This window comes from Grammomys surdaster, unplaced genomic scaffold (assembly GCF_004785775.1).
Source record: "Grammomys surdaster isolate TR1022 unplaced genomic scaffold, NIH_TR_1.0 125852, whole genome shotgun sequence".
NCBI lineage: Eukaryota > Metazoa > Chordata > Mammalia > Rodentia > Muridae > Grammomys > Grammomys surdaster.
The window spans coordinates 2,231,841-2,236,796 of NW_021620678.1; the positions used below are offsets into that span (position 1 = coordinate 2,231,841).

The 4,956-nt window shown below is 45.7% G+C and overlaps 1 protein-coding gene across 4 annotated transcripts in view; it reads left to right on the forward strand.

Annotated features, from left to right (window-relative positions):
* The first annotated feature begins 803 nt into the window (after nt 1–803).
* Nucleotides 804–4,956, forward strand: part of Sgsm3 (small G protein signaling modulator 3) — a 35,892-nt gene continuing 31,739 nt past the window's right edge. For 2 of the 4 annotated variants that reach the window (XM_028789928.1, XM_028789925.1), the window contains exon 1: nt 804–858. The gene's annotated coding sequence lies outside the window, so the exon portion shown is untranslated. The remainder of the gene's footprint in view (nt 859–4,956) is intronic. The other 2 variants (XM_028789927.1, XM_028789926.1) reach the window with 2 other exon arrangements.

Sequence of the window (4,956 nt, forward strand, 5' to 3'; positions counted from 1 at the left end):
AAATGAGAATGATAACATTCGCTCTGTGTTCAGCTCATTCTTGTGCTTGGGTGATGTGAGGAACCCGATAATGTGGTTTGTAAACCGTGTACTGTACAGCCATACTGTACATGACTGAGTCTGCTTTGTGTTTTGTAGGCTTTGCTTCATTCATCTGGGCACAACTACAAACCAACACTACGAACAGGTGTTGGTCACAGTCAGTGTCTTTTCAGATTTGCCTGAGATGTCCCTTTAATGCTGTTGAAGCTGTTGCTAGTCTTTCTGAAACGAGGAAAGGGGTGGGGGAGTGTTTCAAACTAGATTCCTTGCCAGCAGAGACCAGATCAGCTGTCCTCTTTCTGGATTGTTCTTTGGTACTGTGTTTAAATGTTTCCCATACACATTGGTTTCTCACAGAAACCTTAAGTTCCGGATTTCCATGGATGCACAAAATGTTAAGAGTGACTCAAAAGCAGGCCCTCAGGTTCTACACACTGCTTCCTTCTTAGTCATGACCTCAACCAATTAGTGCTTTCCCCAGGGCCTGTGACTGATGGAAAACTAGATTAACCTGGTCTAGAAGCCAGTTGTGTGAGCCTGAAAGAGAAGACCATTTTCTGGACTTGTGTACTGACCCCATCCTGACTGCTCCAAAAACAACCCGATTTGTTTGCATCACAGACCTGGTGTCTGAAGTATCTCCAAAAGGAGGCCTGGAACCTGGAGTGGGTCAGTCTTTCCGTGAAACTACAGCCCCCAGCATGCCCCGCGGCCGCCGGCTCTGCGGCCCGCGCGTGCGCACAAGGGCCTCTGCGCGCTGACTGGGAGCCAGCCCTTAGCCGGACCTGCTGAGGTGCTGAGGTGGCCGCGAGACAGGTGAGCGGGGCGCGAGTCTCCGAGCGAGGCGGACGCTCACCTGTCCCTTGGGTGGAGGCCGCGGAGTGCAGGCTTAGGGGAAGGCGGCAGGGAAGGCGCCGCCTCAGGCGGGGGCGGCGAGCTGCTGCGGCGCGGCTGCTCCCACGGCGACCCGGGACGCGCGTGACAGACCCACCCCCTCTGGCGGCTCGCGGCGACCCGGAGGAACTGCGCCTGACGCAGGACTCCTATCTGTGAAGTAGGGCAGCCGCGGGCGTCTCGGCAGATGGCAACTCTTCCTCAGAGCCGGCTTGGCTGTTTTCATTTAAGACTCAGGTTCAGCGTCTAGGCCAAGTCTGAGCGCGCTGCGGTGTGTTAGCATCGGGGAAACTGAGGCGGACATGTAGGCAGGATGCCTCGTGTGCTTCCGGTTACAGTTCCTGAAATTACTCCGAGATTTCGGTGTGGAGCCTGACTGCTTTAATATGGCAGTAATAGGAAATACAGATGCTTTAAAGTTTCTTTTTCAGTGACAGATTGTGTCGTGTCTTCCCGTCTCACGCTGCATATGAAATTTATAATGGGCCATGGTGGGTTTGTTTGTTTTTCTTTTTGTCTAGGTTTTGTTGTTGTTGTTGGTTTTTGGGTTTTGTGGGATATTTAGAGATGGGGGATAATGTATTATCTATGTATTCATCTATCTATCTATCTACTTAAAATAAATCTTTCTAGGTAAATTCATGTTTGTAGCCCAGGCTGGCCTCAAACTCAGAGATCTGCCTGCCTCTGCTTTCCAAATGCTGGAACTAAAGGTGTGCACTCTCAAGCCTCCAGATTCAAATTTTTAACTGGACTAATTTTCAGTTTCATCCTTTTTATTTGTAGCTTTTATATCTGTGCTGGTGACTGAGTTTTAAGGTACACACATTTCCTAGTTCTCCCTTACCCTTCGATTAGCCGCCAGTTGTCTTCTGACTGCAAGCATTAATTATTCTGTTCCCCGTGACCTATGTGTGTGCTGCTGCTGCTGCTGTTGTTGATAATCCCATATGGAACCCAGGGCCTCCTTCCACTGCTACACTGTCCCCAAATCCTTAACGTAGCTTCTTCATCATTATTTCATCTTGGTTTTTTGTTTGATTAGTTGATTGGTTTTAACTCTTAGGATTTATTTATTTTTAACTCTGTGTGTGTGTGTGTTCACAAGTGCATGTAGGTACCTGCAAAGGTCAGAACATGGCTTTAGACCTCCTGGAGCTACAGCAGCAGTAAGACTGTTATGGGTTCTGGGAACCAAATTCAGGTTCCCTGCTAGAGCAGTATTCATTCTTAACCTTGGAGCGATGGCTCCATCCTCTGATTGTTGCCGTTGTTGTTTGTCTCTAGCTAGTCTGGAACTTTCTGTGTAGACCAGGCTGGCCTTCAGTGATCTTTTCTGTCTCCTAGATGTTGGGATTAAAGCATGTGTCAGTGCACCCAAGCCTCTGTCCTTTTTAACCACAGATGTGTGTGGTCTCTGGGAGAGGGGAGGTGTTTTGGTTGGCTGGCAGATGTGACCCATGAATAAACATTAATTTAATAAGACTGTGGAGAGTCCTGGATGTGGCTTGGGTAGAGGGCTGGTTTACAATGGTGAGAGCTTTTGTTTAGTTCCTAGCAAGAAGAAGGTTGTGAACAAGTAGTTGCCGACACATAAAAAACACATTCTCCCCCTTTCTTTGTGAATTTGGGAAGTTGTCACATTGACAGAAGGATGAACTGGAGTAGCCTGTCATGGAAGTGAGGGAGGTTCTGAGAAAGTGACTCGGGAGACCATCACTGCTGTTACACAGCTGTCTTCCTGGAGTGGCTGCAAGAGCAGCGACTGGCTCAGAGTCTGGCAGAATGTTCTCTGTTTGTGTTCTCTCCTTATCTCTTCTTTGTTATCAATGAAGATGTGGCAGGAGCCCAGAACCCTGTAAATGTTATGACTTAACATCAGCTTCATCAGTGTGTTCTCCAGACTCTGCCTGTTACTCAGCTGTAACGGCAGTGATTTTCCACAGCAGCCATTCATGGGCTTGGACTGTGTAAGGAAGGGGGGTGGCACAGAGGGCGGTACATAGAAGAAGTAAAAATCCTGTTCGTCACTGCATGTAACACTAACTTGGACAGGAAATCCTGACAGGACAGCTAGGTAGAGAAGTTACACACAGCAGTGTGGCTTTTATTTGCAGAAATATTGAATCTCTTTTCCCTAAAAAACACTGTAACTGTCGCAGTCAACTGTAGGTTTATTGTATTTTACATATGTGTAAATAAGGTTTAGCAGTTAAGTGATTTTCATACAAATACTGTGACACAGCCATCTTCTAGTCAACTCTATCTAGTTCGAAAACCCTGTTTCTTCCCCTCTCCCATAATGCTTGCTGAGTAGCCTAGAACCCAGGATCTTCCTGCCTCCACTTTCCAAGTGCTGGGATACAAAAATGTGTACCACAACTCCTCTTTTGATAGTGTTTTGTATTGTCCTATCAACAAGTATAGTTAGGCTGGAGAGATGGCTCAGCGGTTAAGAGCACTGGCTGCCCTTCCAGAGGTCTTGAGTTCAATTGCCAGCACCGCATGGTGGTTCACAACCATCTATAGTGAAATCTTGGGCCCTTTTCTGGCATGCAGGTGTACATACAGATACACATTAAATAAAAGACTCTTTAAAAACAAAACCAAAAACAAGTATATTCAAAGTATTGGGGATGTGGCTTAATTACTTTCTATGTACAAGGCTCTATGTTCAATACCAGCTCTGCAAAACAAAAGCAAGTATGTTTACATCTTTCCTCATTCTTGTTCCCACTCCTTCCTTTTAATGCTTGGAGTCAGACCTAGGGACTCTTTCGTATGGTAGGCAAGCTCTACCATTGAGTTATGCTCTTAGGACAAGCTTCCCATTTTCCTTTTTTGGAGACAAGGTTCTCTTTTTATGTAGCTCTGGCTGTCCTGAAACTTGATCTGTAGACGAGGCCGGCCTGGAACTCAACAGAGATTCTCCTGCCTTTGCCTCCCCAGTGCTGGGATCAAAGGTGTGCTCCACCACACCAGGCTCATTTTCTTCTTATATTTGTCCTTAAAAAGCAGATTCTGGGCCTGGGGATATAGCTCAGTTTGTAGATTGGTTGTCTGGTATGAATGGAGCCCTGTACTTGATCTTTAGCACCACATATGGTGCTAAAGATATGGTGGTATCTGCCTGTAATCCCAGTGGAGGCAGGGGGATCAGGAGTTCAGTCATCCTCAGTTACATAGATAGTTCAAGGTCACCCAGGGATACATGAATTTGTCTCAAAAGCGGGTTCAGATTCTGCTCTCTTTCATTTACTCCTTAGTGTAATACAATCTGGCTTTCATCTTCATGAACTTCATGAACTATATTGAATATCTACTGTGTATTCCACCTTCTGTAAGTTTTGCCCTGAAACTTTAGGAAAAGAAGTTGGAAATTGTCAGTATTGTATGTTAAATGCTTACATCATAGTCTTTAGTCTTGGGAATTGGGGAAGGATGCTGGACCACTAACAGAGAAACAATTTCTTGCTCTAGAAGTAATATTAGCCTGCATGTGTGGCTCTATACCTTCAGGGAGAATCTTACCCCCAAGTCCCTCCAGTGAGAAGTGATATGGTTGAAAGATAAAGTGCAGGCTCTGGAGTCTGACAGACTAGGACCTGAGCCACAAATGCGCCTTTGTGATACCAGCTTTTAATGTAAGCTCTTGGAAAGTAGGGCCTTTGTCTTATTCACCACCTTACCTCTCTAGATCTACAGTAGGTGAGTGATAACTTGGAGGCTAAATGCCTTATGGGATTGTTGTGCTTAACATGGTAGAGATGGGTGTTAGTCGTAGTAGCATGAGACTAAATCATGAGGCTACGTTTTCTGGGCACCTTATCTGCTGTTTTGGCAGCACTGTTTTTTGAATATTACATGTATGATAAATCACTCCTCTTTTGAAAATGTAGGCTCATTGCTTTATCACCATTCACAAATGAAGCATTCACCTCTTCAGTGGGCACAGTTAGCTGTTATCTGTGTCTTCTAACATGGTATCTCTCTTCTGGTTATATTCATATTCCCCTCCCT